The sequence below is a fragment of the Benincasa hispida genome, chromosome 5 (assembly GCF_009727055.1).
Source record: "Benincasa hispida cultivar B227 chromosome 5, ASM972705v1, whole genome shotgun sequence".
Classification (NCBI taxonomy): Eukaryota; Viridiplantae; Streptophyta; class Magnoliopsida; order Cucurbitales; family Cucurbitaceae; genus Benincasa; species Benincasa hispida.
In genome coordinates this window covers 31,605,220-31,625,939 of record NC_052353.1, presented here as the reverse complement: position 1 = coordinate 31,625,939, position 20,720 = coordinate 31,605,220, and the positions used below count along the sequence as shown (strand labels likewise).

Here is a 20,720-nt window from a genome sequence, read left to right as displayed (position 1 = left end):
ACCTACGGATTGGTTAATAAGAGTTGTTGATCAAATTGGTACTTCAACAATAGTTGTCAATGAAATTGGTACTTCATATTCTTCTCAAGAATTTAGAATGCTTTTACGTAGTGGGAGGGCTGTTCAACAGCTGGCTAATGTATGAGTTTAACAGAAACTAAAGTCATCATACCTGATGATGCCTTAGAGGATCCATTGACTTTTAAACAAGCAATAGAAGATATGGATAGAGACCAAGGGATAAAAGCCATGGACCTTAGTCAATGTACTTCAACTCAGTCTGGAAACTTGTAGATCAACTAGAAGGGGTAAAACCTATTCGTTGTAAATAGATCTACAAGAGAAAACAAGACCCCCTCCTAAGCCTTGTCTCCCAGACCGTAAAGAAGACATGAAGATAGCTGATACCACCCTTGTGATAACAACTGTTCAACTTCATGCCAAATAAAAAGTAGCTAATAAGTAAAAACTTAATTAATTTTTATGAATAGTTACAAAGGTTTGTACTATTAATATTAGCCTTAACAATCCTAATGACTTTCAAGGATATTATAATCTGAGTCTCGCATTGTGAAAGAGTAGTAGTTCTAGACCTTGGGTGGCTTTTCCCAGAATGTTCTGCTTTCCACTACCTGGGGGAAATAAAATATTGGAAAATATGAGCTAAAAAGCCCAGTGAGTGGTATTCTTCAAATGAAAAAAAGTTTTGTTTAAGGAACACATTTGTGGGAAAAAAAATTTCACACTAACATAATCACCACACATAATAATGCAACCCTTCCAACTTGGTAACTCGATATCCCAGGCATGATCAAGTATTTCCTTGGTATTCTCATGAATTCCCAATATGAATGATGTGGAAAAAATTCCAGTACCCTTATAGCTCGCCGAATGTGCACATGTCGACATTATCCCATTAGACATGCTGTAGGCACGCTAACAAATCCCCAAGGTACAATCCCAGTTTCCAATGTAAATCAAAACAAGCAGAACAACATGAATCACATTAACCAACAAAATCTAGAAAGCACATTTCCCGATCATGCCAATTTTCAAACCTTTACATATATATAATAACACACATATATATAATTCAAACATATGAAAATAAAAAAACCATTAACAATCCTCCTGTTATTCCTCACGAATTCTCCTAGAGATTAGAAATATTTTCGGAAGAGGTCAGGATAGGAATTAAGAAGGCTTTGTTTCATGAAATTTGAATAAGGCACCATGAGAAGTCTAGGTAGGGTAAAGGCGAACGAATCTTTAGTTTATGCTTGAGGACAAGCATTGTTTTAAATTTGGGGGTGTGATAACTGGTAGAAATACAAGTTATTACAGCTCAAATAAGTAAAACAAGGAGAAAATGCGATCGTGAAATAGGCAATATCCTTTCCAAAAGCGCTAAACTAAAAGGAATTGCGATCACAAGTGTACATCGCATAGTTAATTTACCTATTGTGTGCAGGAACAATGCGATGGCGCACATGAAATTGCGATCCAAGGGCACGATGCGTCAGTGCATTTGAAGTTACGATCGCAAGTCATGCGATCGTGAGAAGTCTCTTAAAAAGATGGACGCATAAAAACCTTGCATCAAGGCAAAAACATAATAAATCATGATTGGACGGAAAGCTGATAACGGTCGAGTCCAAATTTAGTTGAAAAGCCGTTAAAAGCCACATTGTAGCAAGTACATTCAACTTTCGGTGACTATTAAATGGCGCAACAGAATAGGGGAATTAATGTCGCCCATCATTGCAATCATTAGCAAGGAAATTTGTTTCACCTTGAAATCTATAAATACCAAAGGCCACCAGAGAAAAAGGAGTTAGTGAGTTAGTTCATTCTCGCGCACTTATACATAGAGGACGGAGAGAGCAAGGAGACGAGGAAGCTGATAGATCATTCCCGGACATCGAGAGTCTGTCGGAAAGAAACACAAAGGAGAGAGGGCCAACACTTGCGAGAGCAAGAATACACAACTAGAACAGAGTTGAAGTGATAAAGAGTAGTGTAAAAGGCCACGGGAAGCAAGACATTGCTTACCGAGCTTTTTATCTCTCAAATCCATTTGTTATTTTGTATTCAGTACTTTAGTTGCAGAAAATGGAAACCTCATTTCTATCTATGTTCAATCTCTCCATGCCACGTATGAGTAGCTAAATTTCTGAATGGGTTGAAAAGTACTTAGCTAGCATGACTTAAGATTTACATTTTATGCAATCATCTTGTCTTATGTATGCATCATTCACCCTTTGGATATACTTGAGTAGTCTAAAGATAGAATCTAGACTTGAGAGAGTTAGATTAAAATCTAGGCTCGAGAGAGTCGGGTTAGAATCGCATAAGCAAGAAGTAGAAACTTAGACATAAGTTCTACTACTATTTACACATCGCATACACCCTAGAAACAGGAATGATGGTATGCGGTCATCTTGTTTTATGTGTGCATCATTCATCATCTCATAGGTAAGAGTAGAGACGTAGAAATAAGTCCTCTTGACTATTTTTCATATACATCGCATGCGTCATAGGAATAGGAATTATGGCATTCTGCATCGAGAGATGTAGTCCTGATATTTGTGTGTAGCATGATCGCATAACTTGTGCACAATCTTAGGAAATATTAGGTAAACCTCTTCTCAACCCCTTCATCGTGTACTTATTGTAACTCTACACTTTCTTCACTCTGCGCTCAACTCCATTGCATAGGACAAATCTAGATTAAAACACTATCTACTTCATTATTTTTACCACTGCAATAGAATCAAAGAGTGTCGCATACCTACTTAGTAGTCCCTGTGTTCGACCCTGGACTTACCAGGAAACCTAAGAAGGCTTATACTTAGGCCTTGTTAGAAAAACGTGCATGATAACCGCATAACACACATCATCGCAAACTCACACCATAACACATCAAAATTTCACGCATCAAAAGACACACGAATAGGGCTGGGCGATGGGGCTGCACTGTGCTATGTGTCCGTCTGCGCCTTCAACCTTCCAACGTCGATTCCTTTTTCCTCACAACTATAATTCAGATCGCAGCCTAGAGTCCCTTATTTCACTCCCCTTTGAACACTCTCACACTAAAATTACTAAAAAGGCACGAGTGAATTGTGAAAAATAAGCCCCCAAGCTGCCATATTTATAGGCTTCCAAACTTACCCTCAGCTTGACACCTTCTCCTTCCTCGCATGTCCAAGTGCCCTTCTCTCATGCTGCCAAAACCTCCCCTTGACACCTCTGCCCTGAAGTGTCTTAACCTCCCTTGGCCAATGCAAAGCCTCTTCTTTGGTTCAAGTCCAACTCATCCTAGATCAGCCACTTGTCCCGATGAGTTACCAACTTAACCTTGCTCTCTAAGTCCCACCGTGTCAACGCATACTTTAACCTAATGGTCGCATGCCTATCATGAACGGATGTTATGTCCTTGGCCCCTTGTTTCCACCCTAAATACCATCGCATACTTCTTCCCTTTGTCGCACACTCCTTCCCATGCATGGCTTACCCTTGGTGCATACCCTCTTTGGCCAATGTATCCTCCCTCATGTGCTCATCGTATAGGTCGCCGCATGCTCTTCAACGTATACACCACAACCAATGCAAACTTTCTCACCTAGGCCAACCTTGTCACGTGCATCCATGCTGCCTTCCCTAACCTCGCAATGACTTAGCCGTCATATGGCTTCAACGCAAAGGCATTGCCTTGTCCACTCATGTGATCAACTAACCTCTAATTTACTTGGCCAACACATTATCCTAACCTCATAAGTCCTTGTGCGCCGTATGCCCTTACTCTTGGCTAACACCTTGCATTTGACATGTCCTTTATGCCCCCACCTAGACAGCTTTTTCATGTCATTGCTCGGCCACCCACACCATGCGTCCATCATGGACTTGCCAAGCACAGCACTGATTGTTTGGTGTCTTAGCTGTATGCTTCACACCAACACACTAAAGCTTGCCTAACCTCCAATGACAATGTCAACGCCTACACTTCAAATGGCAAGGCCATTATTTTGCACACCTTCCTTCCAATCCATGGCATCAACGCATGCCTTCCATACTTAGCCAAAATTTTGTCACCTAAAACCTCTCTTAACTACAACTTATGTTTTAGCCTTTACAGTTAAGTTTTCAACACTTAAGGCATTTTCCTCCTCTTTTATCCTTCTTTAAGCTTTCTTACTAACCAAGTTCTAACCTAATTCACTTAGGTGAAATTCAGGCTTTTACAAGTACAAACCCATAAAGCTAGACTCTGTGGCAAAAGGGTTTACCCAAAGAGGGGGTTAGACTATGAAAAAATATTCTCTCCAATTGTCATGATTAAGTCCATTAGAATTCTCTTGTCCATTGCTGCCTTTTATGATTATGAAATCTTACAAACGGATGTCAAGACAGCTTTTTTAGATGGCTATCATGAAGAGAGTATCTATATGTCTCAACCAGAGGGGTTTATAGAACAAGATCAATAGCAAAAGGTTTGCAAGCTTAATAGATCCATTTATGGGATAAAACAAACATCTCGATCCTGGAATATGAAATTTGACACTGCGATCAAATCTTAAGGTTTTGAACTGAATGTTGAAGAACCTTGTGTTTACAAAAAGATCGTCAACAAAATTTTAACTTTTCGGGTTCTATATGTTGATGATATTCTACTCATTGGAAATAAAGTAGAATTTATAGCTGATTTTAAGAAATGGCTAGCCACGCAATTCCAAATGAAGAACTTGGGAGAAGCATAATATGTTCTTGGGATCCCAATAGTTTGGAACCACAAAAACAAAATGCTAACATTGTCTCAATCATCTTATATAAACAAGATGTTGTCTAGATATAAAATGCAAAATACCAAGAAAGATATGTTACCTTTCAGGCATAGAATTCATTTGTCTAAGGAACTTTGTCCTAAGACACCTCAAGAGGTCGAGAATATGAACAAAATCCATATGCATTAGCAGTTGGGAGCTTGATGTACGCTATGTTGTGTACACACCCTGACTTATGCTATGCAGTTAGAATAGTCAGCAAATTTTTGTCGAGACCTAAATATGATCATTGAACTATCGATCCTGAAGGGACTATATGCTTATGTATGGTGCTAAAGATCTGATCCTTACTGAATACACTGATTCTAACTTTCAGACCAATGTGGATAAGAAAATCAACTTTAGGGTCAGTATTTGAAGCGTTATTTTATTAAGTGGAAATATGGATGATATGCATTGATGGAATTGCATTGTGCACTCAAGTTTCCCCAGCGAAATTCAAGTGTAAATTCCCCTAGGTTTCCTGGTAAGTCCAGGGTCAATCACAGGAACTTGTGAAAATAACTTGCGTTGATGATTTTCTTACGAACACTTTGCGGTAACCGATAAAATAAATAAGGTGTTGGTTGTGATTACATTGATTGAAAATAAATAAGATGCGGCAAAGTTTGAAAACAGTTGGTAAACGAGAAATGCGATGAATATACAGTGAACGGGTTGAGAAAGGTTTCGGCTAACACTACCTAGAATGCGCTCAGACTTGTGATCATGCAACATGCATACAACAATAAACCACCTCTCGGTGCGAATACCCCGGCTTCTAAGGCTAGAACACATGCGATAAATATGCGATAAGTCTAGAGGGTTTACACATAAACCTCTATTCCTATTTATGCAATGAGAAGTTGACACCCACACAAATATGCGACCACATAATATCGTTCCTATTCCTAGGATGCATGCGATGCAAGTTAACAAACAGAGCTTATCTCTAAGTCCCTATCTCTTGTTTATGCAAGCCTAATCTTGCTCTTTCAAGTCCAGATTCTAACCTAGCTCTCTCGAGACATTAGGTTCTTTCTTTAGAATCTCTCTCGAGTAACTCTAAAGGGTATTTTGCACAGCATAAAACAAGACAATCGCAAGCAGTGAACCTCCTAGGTCATGTTAGCCTAGTTCTTCTCAACCCATTCAACTAGCTTAGCTATTCATGCATATTATGAGAGTGAGCAGATGTAGAAATAGAACTTCCATTCAATAAATATGAAGATGGAGTACAAATAGCAATGGAAGTAAAGTAAAGAGCCTGGTAGCAATTTCTTGCTGCCAGGCGTTTACATTGTTTGTACTCGTGCTCAAAAGATATTTCTCGCTTGCGTAAGAGTCGGCCCGTTCTTTGCCCTTACGCCCCAAGGTTCTCTCTCGAGTTTCCCTGGATGATCTCCGGCGTCACCGCTCTTCCCTTACTCCGCCTTAAAAATGAAAAGAAAACTATGAACTAAATGTAAGGCGATCACTAGTTAACTTCTTCCAACCGATCAACCCCTTTTCTGAAGAATACACTTGGTATTTAGGGCATCAATGGTGAAACGCGGCTTCTCTCTCCTGGTTGTACAGATGGGACAACTTTAATTCCTGACTGATGCGCTGGATGATTTTCACCGATAAACGTTAATGTACTTTGTGACTGTTATCGGCTGTCAACTTAATTTGGATCTGACTATAATCAGCTTTTTGTCCGATTGCTCTTAATTGGCCTTTCACCCAGATGCACTCACCATGTTGCGCTGAACAAGTTGTAGTGATTCTTCTCGGGCGAATATTTGCGAGCATGATCAACTCAAAGTCTTGCAGTGAAGTTGCGCTCGACCGATGAATTCCTATGATCGCAATCTTTGCATTGCGTTAACGCATATTCTGCATAAAAAAATACAAAAATCAATAGTTCTAATGTGCTGACGCATGCAACCGTAATATTATAAAATTTAAGCTTAATGGATGCAATTTATCATATTTCATCAACGCAATCCAACATTGTTTAATAACTTAGCACTATGATAATGTGCATTTCTTTCTGTTATCAGTATTCACTCTAAATGAAGGAGATATAGTATGGAGAAGTATAAAGAAAAGTTGTATTGCTGACTTCACCAGGGAAGCTTAGTTTGTAGCTGCATGTGAAGCAGCTAAAGAAGTAGTATGGCTCAGAAAGTTCTTGGCCGATTTGGTAGTTGTTCCAAATATGCATCTGCCCATCACTCTCTCTTGTGAGAATAGTGGAGCAGTTGCCAATTCCAAAGAACCTAGAAGCCATAAGCGAGAAAACCACATTGAATGTAGGTACCATCTTATTAGGGAGATTGTATACCGAGGAGACATGATCATCATGCAAATAGCCTCAGAAAACAACTTTCCTGATCCATTTACAAAGGCCCTCATGCCTAAAGTGTTCAAGGGTCACCTAATGGGACTAAGACTACGATGGAGATAGAACAAAGGCAAATGGAAGAAATACTAGGTATCTGATGCCTTAATTTTGTATTTGTTCTTTCATTACTCAACATTGTATATATTTGAATATGTATATCCACTGGAGTATTAGTCCAAGTGCGAGTTTGTTGGGTTTTATGTCCTAAAACTTGTATTTTGTAAACAATGAACTTATTCTGTTAATCAATAAAGATGTTATTGAAGTTTGATTCAACAAAGTAGTTATTGAATATATTGATTAGTCATTTCGTTTTAGAAATAAATATAATAAACTAATGATCCATGGCTAACACATGAATACTTGAACTTTATGTAGAGAAATATGAGTGGATCAAGTTCGAGTAAGGTAGCCAAAATGGTCTATAGTATACGGATAAGTCTGTGTACCTTATTCTAGGGACACTATTGGATGCGACCCACTTTGTAGATGTTACAAATGTTGTAAAGTGCTACAAATGAAGTGATCCTGATTCGTTCATGTGGAAACATGAGGAATGGGGGCATCCTATGTAAAATGTTCGCATAAGATCGAACAAAGAAATAAGTCACTCTTACTTTATAACGTTGTTTACTGTTTAAGACTAACTATTTCAAAGCGATGACCTAGATAACTTAACCTAATCTAGAGTTAACTATGAACTCCTGTTTATTCGGGATTATCCTTAAATTTGCATGGGTGAGGGTTGACTCAACAATGTCGGCTCAATAAGCCTCCAATTTCAGGAGTAAGACCGAGTAGATAACTAGGAAAACAAGGAACAAGATGGAATTCACTCCTACCCGATTTTAGGGATAGTAGAGAGGTTGTTCCCTTTAGTGCTAACTCCAGGTCTTAAACAAGGGGTTCTACCTTCTCATTGCCCAAGACGGACTCAGTTTGATAATTGGATCTCAAACCAATTACTCATTAGAGGATTATTGGGACTTAAGAAACAAGAGTTAATCTCGGGGATAAAATAGCGATTGACCCAACCATTATTAGAATAACCTGTGAAGGGTTAACTTACTAATGATGGTTATATCGAGTGGATACAATATACCTACAGTGAGAAGAGTGCAACTACTAGGTTTTAGTGGAATGACTTGGTAGTTAACGAATAGTGGTTAATTAGGTTAAAGAGTTTAACTCGTTAATCTTGAATCGTTGGAGCCCATCATCTATAGGTTCATTAGGTCCCCCTACTAGCTCACAAATGGAATAAACCTTAGAATAGCGTGATGGGCGAATTTGAAACATTCAAATTCAAATTAAGAGAATTAGAAATATATATGTGATATAATTACACATTTAATTATAAAATTAAATAAAATTGAAGAATTGGTTGATATTTAAATTCGATTCAAATATCAAATTACATGAATAGGGATCCATGGTAGTGGAATTGGTGTTTAATTAATTGAATAATTGTTATTAAATTAATAAAATTAGTTAACTAATTATTAATTTTATTAGAAAATTAATTATTGAATTAATTATGAAAAATTAAGAAAATTTTAGTTTAACTAAAAGAATTAAAATTGAAATTGGTTTTAATTTTGAAATAAATTTCATTTTTAAAAGAAAAATGGTTTTAGAGAAACCCACTAAAATGTGGGATTTTCCCACTTTGAATAACAACTCAATTCCCACTCAAATCCATTTAACTCAATCAAGTAGCTGCTGTCTTCATATCATGCAATGTGATTACATGAAGAGGCTGAATAAAACTCAACAAATTTGAGCTGACAATAAGGCCATGCAAGTGTTTCTTCTTAAAAAATTGGTGAAGAAGAGTTCTTCACATGGTGGTTGTAAAACCAAACTTCTCCTCTCAAATTCTTCCCTAATCTCAACTCATTTTGAGTCCCTTAACTCAATCTAAGGTCCTAGAGAATAGTAGGGAAGATCTATTAGTGGTTTTCACCTTCTAGCTGAGGAGATTGCAGCTAGTTTCGTGGATTGAAATTTTCAACGGTGAGTTTATCTTAAACCCTCTTTTTGTTGGATGAGTATGCTTATTTTGATGCTAAAATTGATTAATTAGAGTGCTTAATGATCCTGAATTCTTCTATTATGTGTTTGTTACTTCTAATAGATTAAATTGATGCCCCTTTATATTTGTATGATTCAAACAGAGTTTTGAAGCCGAAAACATGTTGTTCAGCATTATCAAAGACTAATTTTGGAAGTTTTGATAATCAAAGACTAATTTTGGAAGTTTTGATAAGTGCTGTGAATTTTCTTGAAAAGATTATGGAATCCCATTAAGCTTTGACTAAACTCATGTTACCAATGTTGTCTTAGATTTAAATTAAAGGTTCAGTGGAATTTTTTAATCGAAAGCAAGTTATATTATGATTTTAAAGGTTATTTAAGGTGCGCGTGCGGATTTTTTACTTGGGGTTGAATACCCATAAAGCTTTTGGGACTAAATTTGCTTTACCCATATTGTTTGAACTTTATATTTGAGTAAAGTGTAATGGTTTCTTTAAAGTAGATTGAAAATTTGGGTGTTTTGCTTTAAGAGAATAAAACTTATTATAAATTATGTTTTTAGGATTTACGCCAAGAAGTTTTTAAGTTAAAAGGTTTGGATTGAGTCATTGTGTTAAGGTAAGTTTCTTACTACTTACTCGCCTTGGAACTAATGGCCCTAACCACATGATGATGTTTAGACTATTATATATAATGTAAGAAACTGTCTTGATTGATATTATATGATATGTTGACTGAGGTGTTTTCAGTAAATTTTCATGGGTTAAGTGGCGACAATTGGACTGTTTAATTTAATGATATAGATTGTTTTGGTTGTAGTGTTATATAATGATGATTAAGGGTGTTCTGGTAAATTTCTAAGTTAAGTGATTGGGTTTATGATAAGCGTTTTAAATGTGGACTGGTGCATGCTAGGTATGTATGGTGCATATTGATAACAGGTAGAAATGCACGTTATTACAGCGCAAAATTATAAATCAATGCAGGATTGCGAAGGTAAGAATATACAACATTGCGTCCAAAAGCATTAAGTTCTCAATATTACGATCGCATGCGTCCATCGCATTAAAACAGCTAACCTATGTATTTTTGTGTAGAAAATGCGTTGGCACAAGGCGGAAATGCAATCCAAAGAAATTAACGTCCGAGCGCATTAAGAGATTGTGACTGCAAGGCTATGCGATCATTTGCGCTCGTGAAAATCTGCTCAAGAAGGTGGCCACATAGAGCCAACGCATCAAGGTAGGTGCATTAAGGTGGGCGCACCTGGGTGAAAGCTTAATAAATCATGATGGGACAGAAAGCTGATGACGATCAATTCTGAATTAAGTTGACAAGCTGTTAACGACCTATTGTAGCAAGTACATTTAACTTTTCGGTGACAATTATTCGGCGTATCTGATAGAGAATTATGTCATCCCATTAGTACAATCATAAGAGAGAAGAAGCTTTTCACCTTGAAGCTCTATAAATACCGAAGGCCATCTTCAGTGAATAGTGCAGTTGGTGACAAGTTAGTTAGTTAGCCTTGTTCTTAGTTCTTGTTTTATACTTAGAAGGCAGAAGCGAGAAAAGGAAAAAGACGTCGAAAAATTGTCCTGGTCAGCTCGAGAGAGTGCCAGGGAGCATGGAAAGTAGAGAAAGGGCCAACTCTTGCGAGAGCAAGAATATCTTTTGATCAAAGTAGAGAAGAACAGTGTAAAAGACTTGGGAAGCAAGAAATTGCTACCAGGCTCTTTATTCTTATTTCACATTATCATTATGTACTTCGACTTTTTATATATAGAATGGAACTTGCACTTCTACATTTATTCACTCTCTGTAAAATACGCATGAGTAACTAAATTTTTCGAAGGGTTGAGAAACACTTAGCTAACATGACCTAGGATCTTCATCGCATGCAATCATCTTATCTTATGTTGCGCCCAACACCCTTTATAGCTACTTGAGAGAGAGTCTAAAGAAAGAACCAAAGACTTGAGAGAGCTAGGTTAGAATCTAGACTCGAGAGAGCAAGATTAGATCTATAAGCAAGAGATAGGGATTTAGAGATAAGCTCTGTTTGCCAACATTTCGCATGCACCCTAGAGATAGGTTATGGTAGTATCCGGTCGCCTTGTATGTGTGTCTGTCAATTGTCATTGAATAGACAAGAATAGAGGCTTATGTGTAAGTCCTAGAAGCCGTAGCACTTGCATTGAGAGATGATTTGTTGTTGTATGTGTATAGCATGATCGCATAACAATGAACGCAATCTTAAGAAGTGTTAGCTAAACCCTTCTCAACCCGTTCCCCCACATTCTCATCTCATCTTCTGTATTATTAACTCTTTTCTTAAATCCATCACATAGCTTTTATATTTCAAACAACCAACCAACCAACCAACCACTTATTTTATTTGTCACCGCAAAGTGATCTAAAAAATAACCAATGTATATTGTTTTCCTTAGTCCCTGAGTTTGACCCTAGGCTTACCAGGCAACTCAGTAGGATTTATACTTGGATCTTACTAAGAAAACTTGCATGCACAATGCATTTCCACCATCGCATTCTTAACCATTATTTCATCGCATAACAAAAACACATCAAGTTTCTGGCGCCGTTGCGGGGGACTTCGGCAGTACAGTGTGCTAATGGTAGTTTTTTTTAATTTCTTTGCAGCTTTCAATCTCTGGCGAATTATGACCCAGAGATGGAAAGAACGTTCCGATGAAGATTGCGAGATAGCCGCCAACAACAACAACAAGAGAAAGATAACATGGTGGAACAACTAGGAAATTGAGCACCAAATGAAAATAATGTCATGGCGAATCCCATCCTATTGGCGAACGACCGCAATAGGCCCATTCGAAACTATGCGTTGCCCAACCTCTACGATTTCTCCCCAGGAATCATCAGGCCCTCTTTTGACGGATCGAGGTTCGAAATGAAATTGGTGATGCTGCAGATGATCCAAACTACCAGAAAGTTTGGTAGTAGGCGTGGCTAGGACCTACACGCCCATCTCCGGAGTTTCATAGAGATCTGCAACACATTTGTGTTCCCTAACATCTCCACTGAGGAGGTTTGATTAACTTTGTTTCCATTTTCGTTGTGTGCTCAGGCACAAAAATGGGCTTATTCTCTCGAACGAGGGGAGATTACATCATGGGAATAAGTAGTGGAAAAATTCATGAAGAAATACTTCCCTCCAACAGAGAACGCAAGAAGGAGGAAGTTAATTACCAATTTTGAACAAGATATTTATGAATCGCTCAGCGATGCCTGGGCGAGGTTTAAGAGGTTGGTAAGAGATTGCCCACATAACGGCTTACCAAATTTTTTGCAAATGGAGATTTTCTACCAAGGATTAAACCCCGCATTGCAAACGGCTGCCAATGCGACAGTAGCTGGAGGTCTATTGGATAAAACTTATGAGGAGGCAAAGAAGGTCCTTGATCGCCTTTATAAAAATCATGAAGACTGAAGAGAAAGCGATCAAAGATTGAGAATCAAATACAGTGATGCAAACAACAGGGCCATCGCATCCCTTTATAACCAAATGACTACGATGATGAGTTTGATATAAGTCATCATAATTAATAGCACGGGAACTCAAAAATGGCAGGTCAACGCAATTGCTCAAACGACCGTAAGTTGTGTCATCTGTGGAGAAGCACATCTGATGGAAGAATGCCCAGGAAATCCGTAGTCAATATGCTTCATAAGAAATAATCCTTTCTCTAACACGTACAACCCCGGGTGGAGAAACCACCTCAATTTTGCGTAAAAAAATAAACAACAAAGCTTTCAACCAGTGGTGCAAAAAGAAGGGCCACCCAAATTTTTTCCATGAACCAATGGTCAAACGCATAATCAAGGCAGCAGTTCGCAGGTATCGAAATCTTCATCCTTGGAGAGTTTCCTGAAGCAATATATTGAAAAGAATGAATCAGTGCTTCAGAATCAAGCGACGTCCATCCGCAATCTTGAAATTTAGATGGGACAAATTGCAGGCGAATTCAAAAATAGACCGCAAGGAGCGTTGTCAAGCTCAACTGAGCTCCCTCGCAACTCTGGGGGTACGGGAAAGGAACAATGCTTAGCAGTCTCTTTGTTGAGCAAAAACATAACAGCGGAAGTAGGGGAGGAACCCATCACGAGCAACTTGAATGCGTTGAAAACTGAGGACCCGTTGACATATGATTCAGAAGAGCCTGAGAAGATTTAACTTTTCAATGGGACAGAAAGTTGATGACGGTCGATTTCGAATTAAGTTAACAAGTTGTTAACGACCTACTGTAGCAAGTACATTTAACTTTTTGATGACAATTATTCAGCACATCAGACAGAGAATTAATATCATCCCATCAGTGCAATCATAAGAGAGAAGAAGCTTTTCATTCTGAAGCTCTATAAATACCGAAGGGCATCTTCAGTGAAGAGTGCAGTTGGTGACTAGTTAGTTAGTTAGTCTTGTTCTTAGTTCTTATTTTATACTTAGAAGGCAGAAGCGAGAGAAGGAAAAATACATTGGAAGATTGTCCTGGTTAACTCGAGAGAGTGCCAGGGAGTGTGGAAAGCAGAGAAAGGGCCAACTCTTGCGAAAGCGAGAAATTCTTTTGAGAAGAGTAGAGAAGAACAATGTAAAAGCCTTGGGATGCAAGAAATTGCTACCAGGCTCTTTATTCTTATTTCGCATTATCATTCTGTACTTTGACTTTATATATATAGAATGGAACTTACACTTCTACATTTTTTCACTCTCTGTAAAATAAGCATGAGTAGCTAAAGTTTTTGAATGGGTTGAGAAGCACTTAGCTAATATGGCCTAGAATCTTCATTGCATGCAATCATCTTGTCTTATGTTGCGCCCAACACCCTTTAGAGCTACTTGAGAGAGTCTAAAGAAAGAACCTAAGACTTGAGAGAGTTAGGTTAGAATCTAGACTCAAGAGATCAAGATTACATCTGCATAAGCAAGAGATAGGGACTTAGAGATAAGCTCTATTTGTCAACATGCATCGCATGCACCCTAGAGATAGGTTATGGTAATATGCGGTCACCTTGAATGTTTGTGTGTCAATCGTCATTGCTTAGATAAGAATAGAGCTTATGTGTAAGTCCTATAGACATCATCACATATCGCATGCGTTCTTATACCTAGAACCCATAGCATTTGCATTGAGAGATGATTTGTTGTTGTATGTCTGTAGCATGATCGCATAATAATGAACGCAATCCTAGGAAGTGTTAGCTAAACCTTTCTCAACCCGTTCCCCTGCATTCTCGTTGCATCTTCTGTATTATTAACTCTTTTCTCAAATCCACCGCATAGCTTTTATATTTCAAACCAACCATTTATTTTATTTGTCACCGCAAAGTGATCTAAAAAATTACCAACGCATACTGTTTTCCTCAGTTCCTAAGATCAACCCTGGGCTTACCAGACAACTCAGTAGGATTTATGTTTGGATCTTACTGAGAAAACTTGCATGCACAACGCATTTTCACCATCACATTCTTAACCATTATTTCATCACATAACAACAACGCATCACATGTGAACGTTTTTTATTTTGGTAGTGTACACCTTACAACTGATTGTGTATTCCTTCAGGATATACACCTATCACTTGTGTGTACATTTATGACTGTTTGTGTGGCTTCGGGTATACACCTATGACTGACATGTGCTCCCTCAGGACACACCTATGATTGATTTATGTACCTTCGGATATACACCTACGACTAACGTGTGCTCCATTGGGACACACATACGACTGATAAGTGTACCTTTAAGTATACACCTATGACTGATGTGTGTTCCATCGAGATCAGTTTTATGATTAATATGTGACCTTCAGGTTCACTACAACTAATATGATATGGGTGTGTACCATTGCCAAGATAAAATGGAGACATGGTGCACGACTGATATGATATGGGTGAACAGCTATGACCCGTGAGTGGCAAATAGGACCTGTGACAAAGCTATATGGAGACATCAAAATCGATTCCCCTCAGTCTATGTCTTAGTCATGTAAATATTTTGAAATTTTGAATTTATTGTTAGGAAGAATATTTTACTATCTTTGGAAATCTTTTTCGTGAATGTATTTAGGGGATCTCAAAAAAAAGTTTTATTCATTTTTTTAGTTATTAATTTGATAAAATGATTTGAAGTGTCATTTTTGTTTTAAAGAATTTTACTTCAAAGGTCAACAGTTTTGAATGTAAATGTGAATTTATGAAGTAACTGAAGGAACTCTAAATCTAGAGAACTAATGAGCGGAAGTAGATCATTCCAAACTCCATTATGAAAGAACATAAACATTTATAATCAAACAGAACAGTTATGCATCAAAGAAAAAAAATTACAGCATGCTTTGAGTATAAAAACAAGGGATCAAGTAAGTGATACCTTTGAAGAACATTTTCTTCTAGTATTCCCTCGATCAAACTCAAACGTGTTGAATAGCACGAACGCAAGCAATTCATCAAATAGCGCGAACTGGAAGATCCTCGATCACTACCGAGTATAACTTGATCCTCGACCCTCGAACAGAAACTCGACACCAAAACGGGCTACCTTGGTATTCTCGGTGTGAGAATCCCAGAGTTGTGGGCTATGTAAGGATTTGGATAGAGGGATGGAGGAACTAGACAATCGTGTAGACAATCGAGTATGTGACAGAAGGAAGAAGACTACCTTATAGACTTCGTAATCGATGTGTAGTAAGCAAGTAACTATCGTGTAGTAAACTCGATTCTCTATCATTTAAGCTCTCAACAAGCTATCATATAACATTGATCGTGAAGCGTTCAATTCTTGTGTTGTGTAGGAATTAAAATGAAAAACCATTTTTCAACATTATCCCACCAATTGCCATAAATCGTGCATAACCTTCCACTAAGATGGTTATTGGAGAAACCGAAATATCAATTATCTGATAATTAAAATTTATAAAGAAATATAATAACTAATTTATCATATTATATTTATAACCTATAGTTTTAATGTTAAATCATATGTACCATATAAACCATAGTTCTTTTTCTCCTTTATGGCATTTAATATAAATCATATTTATATTAATTCCTTCAACTAAATAATGTATCAAATACATTATATCAATTATATCACATATAATTGAATTAATTTTATTATATCATATATAATCAAATTTCCTCTTGTTTATTTGAACACTTCAAACTAACCCAAAAACTGATTCTCAACATGAATCCACTGAGTTGAGTTTCGGGGAAGGAGTGAATTCCGTCTTGTGTAGCTGAGTTCCCAGCTCCCCAATCAGACGAATCCCCAAAGTGGTAGGTTTGAGTCAACTATTTGGCCACTCGCACCCATGCAAATCAAAGGACTTCCCTCATAGGCAGGAGTTCACAACTCACTCGGGATTAAGGTCATGTTACCTATGGTCATCCTAGTGAAATGAAAGTCTCTATCATGAATGACGTTATATAACGAGACTAAACATTTCATAGTCTGGTCTTATACAAACTCCTTTGTATAGGATACTCTTGCTCACATGTCTCCACATGAATGATCAGGATCAGATCATTTGTAGCACTTTAAAACATTTGTAACATCTACAAAGCGGGTCGTATTCGTAGTGTCACATGGATATCCCTCGTTTATCCATATACTACAGACCATTTAGGTTATCACTTAAAGCACGATCCACTTGTATGTCTCCACATATATGCTTAAGTTACAATGATAACCATGGATCTTAGTTTATTGGTTTGGGGTTAATACAACTAAAATATCTCATATTTTATTGAATGAAGTGCATAAAATATCTCATATTATAAATCACAATAACGTTTTTTCATACAGGTGTTTACAAACTACAGGACCCTACGAGATTTAGGGCATCGACCCCAACAATCTCCCATTTATCCTAAAGCTAGTGGACTGTACAAGATAATCATATTACAAGTACAAAAAACAATAAACTAGGGCACAAAGGCCTAGTACAACATTTCCTACTTGCCCTAGTCCAGCCACAATCGATCCTATAGACCCATACTCTGCAGGTGACCCTTAACACCACAGCCAAGAGAGCCTTCGTAAATGGATAAGCAACGTTATGCTCCGAAGCTATCTTCATGACAATCACGTCCCCTCGATGCATAATCTCTCAGATGAGATGGTATTTTTGCTCGATGTGCTTGTCTCGCTTATGGCTCCAAGGCTCACGACATCCTTAACAGCTTCACAAGCCACTACATACTCAGCCTCCATGGTGGAGTCAGTGATGCACCCCTACTTGGTGCTTTATCATACTACAGCCCCTTCGTTAAGAGTGAACACTAATCTTGACGTGGATGTTCAAGAATCCTTATCAGTCTGAATATTAGAGTCCATATATCTTGTAAGGATCAAATCCTTAGAACCATACATAAGCATGTAGTTCCTTGTTCTCCAAAGATACATGAAGATATTCTTGACGATAGTCCCGTGGCTTTGTCCTAGATTAGACTGATATCTACTGACTATTCCCACAGTGTAGCAGATGTCAGGTCTAGTACATAACATCGCATACATCAAACTGCATATAGTAGAAGCATAGAGGACCATCTCATTTCCTCAACCTCTTGAGGTCTTAGGACACTGTTCCTAAGACAATGTAACTCTATGCCAAAAAGGCAGTAGGCCCCTTTTGGAGTTTTGCATCGAGTATTGATGTGTTATTTTATGATGTGGAATTATGGATGAAATGCGATGAGGGAGTTGTGTTGAGCACCCAAGTTTTCTCAATGGAATCCAAGTGTAAACCCCACTGAGTTTCCTGGTAAGTCCAGGATCGAACTCATGGACTGCGAAAAACAGGTTGCGATGGTAATTTTTAGAACTTTACTATAACAAAATAAATAAATAAGTTGTTGTGATTGTTGTTTGCGGTAATGAAAATAAACAAATGCGGCTGAGTTTCGAAAAGAGTTGATAAGACGGAAGATGTGATAAGTATGCGATGAACGGGTTGAGAAGGGTTTTGGCTAACACTTCCTAGGATGCGTTCATGCTATGCGGTAAACCACCTCTCGGTGCGAATGCTATGGTTTCCAATGTTAGAACGCATGCGATATATGCGATAAGTCTACAGGGCCTACACATAAGCCTCTATTCCTTTTTATGCGATGACGAAATGACATCCACACAAATAATGCGACCACATAATATCATACCTGTCTCTAGGGTGCATGTGATGCAGGTTGACAAACAGAGCTTATCTCTAAGTCCCAATCTCTTGCTTATGCCAATCTAATATCGCTCTCTCGAGTCTAGATTCTAACCTAGCTCTCTCGAGTTATTAGGTTCTTTCTTTAGACTCTCTCTCGAGTAGCTCTAAAGGGATGTTGGGCACAACATAAAACAAGAAAACTGCATGCGTTTAAGATCCTAGGTCATGTTAGCTTAGTTCTTCTCAACCCATTCGATTAGTTAGCTACTCATGCGTGTTAAGAGAGTGAATAGATGTAGAATAAGAACTTCCATTGTATAAATATAAAGTTGAAGTACAGAATAACAATGTAAGATGAGAATAAAGAGTCTGGTCGCAATCTCTTGCTTTCCAGGCTTTTACGCTGTTTTTCTACTCTTGTTCAAAATATATTCTCGCTCTCGTGAGAGTCAGTCCACTCCCTACTTTTACGCCTCAAGGTTCTCTCTCAAGTTTCCCTGAGCGATCTTCCGACGTCTTGGCTCTTCTCTTACTCCGCCTTAAAATAAAAAGGAAAACTATGGACAAGACTAAGAGATGGGAAAATTCTCTAAGTGTTCGAACTTGTTACTAGTGGAACCCCTTTTCTAAAGGATGCCTTTGATATTTATAGAGCTTCAGGGTGAAAGGCGTCTTCTCTCTTCTGATTGCACGGATGAGATGGCTTTAATTCTCTGACTGATGCGCCGAATATTTGTCACCGAAAAGCTGGATCTAATTGTTATCGTTAGTGGCTGTCAACTTAATTCGGATTCGATCGACATCAGCTTTCTATCCCATCATGATTAATTATGCCTTTCATCAGATGCGCCCACCAAGTTGTAGCGACTCTATGCGGCAATCCTTCTTGAGCAGATGTTTGCAAACACAAATCATCGCAAAGCCTTGTGGTAATGCTATGCTCGTCCGCTGATCTCTTGTGATCACTCTCTTCACCTTGCGTCAACGCATATTCTGCATAAAAACACAAAAATCAACTGTTTCTATGCGATGAACGCATGCGACTGCGATGTTGTAAACTTAATGCTTTTGGACGCAATTTAACATATTTTATCAGTATAAGCCAGCATTGTTTAAGAACTTAGCACTATAATAACGTGCATTTCTACCCATTACCAAGTACTTGATCAACATCTTGTCAATGTATGATGCCTGAGACAGTGCTAGCATTTTATTCCTTCGATCCCGAAAGATCTGAATCCCAAGAACAAACTCAACCTTTCCTAAATATTTCATTTGGAATTGGGTCGCTAACCAGTTCTTAACTAAAGTCCATAAACCTTCATCATTCCCAATGAGTAGGATAGTCTACATACAACACTAGGAAAACTACTGAACCATTGATAATTTTCATGTAGACATAAGACTCATCAACGTTTTGGTCAAAACCATAAGATTGGATCGCATTATAAAATCTCATGTTCCAAGATTGAGATACATGTTTCATCCCATAAATGGACCGATTCAGCTTGCAAACCTCTTGCTCTTAACCTTGAGCTATGAATCCTTAGGGTTGCACCATATAAATTATCTCCTCAAGATTGCCATTCAGAAAAGCAGTCTTGACATCCATTTTTCATATCTCATAATCATAATATGAGGTAATCGATAGGAGGATGCAGATAGACTTCAGCATAGCAAAAGGCGAGAAAGTCTCCTCATAGTCAACTCCCTCTACCTAGGTATAACCCTTTGTCACAAGTCTAGCCTTGAAGGTTTGCACCTTCCCAACAGCACCTCGTTTCCTCTTATAGACCTTTGAAACTTATAGGTTTAACCCTATCAGTTTGATCTACAAGATACCAAACTGAGTTGATGTACATAAACTCCATCTCGAGATCCATGGCTTTGACCCATTCATCTCTGACAACATTCTCCATTGTCTTCTTGTAAGACAACAAATCCTCAACCTCGCCATCAGCTACCATAACTAGGATTTCAGTTAAACCCATATAGTGAATAGGTGCATTCGCAACTCTTCTACTACGTCGAGGTTCCCTAAACTCTTGAGGTGGATTTGACCTACTAGATGAACTTCCATCAACAACTCTTGTTGATGTAGCAAGCTTTTCAATAACTCTTGTTGAACTTTCAGTAGTTTCTTTGGAAAGCTCACTCAACACAATTTTGCTTCTTACATTGTGCTCCCTTATATGATCCTCCTCAAGAAAAGTAGCGTTTGTCGACACAAACACTTTATTCTCCTTAGGATCATAAAAGTAACCCCCTCGTGTCCCTTTGAGG

General features: G+C 38.1%; 1 non-coding gene across 1 annotated transcript; it reads right to left on the bottom strand.

Moving 5' to 3' along the window:
• Positions 1-12,454: 12,454 nt before the first annotated feature.
• LOC120078842 lies at positions 12,455-12,561 on the bottom strand. Its single transcript, XR_005482123.1, has one exon. It is a non-coding gene; the product is annotated as a small nucleolar RNA R71 (small nucleolar RNA).
• Positions 12,562-20,720: the final 8,159 nt, after the last annotated feature.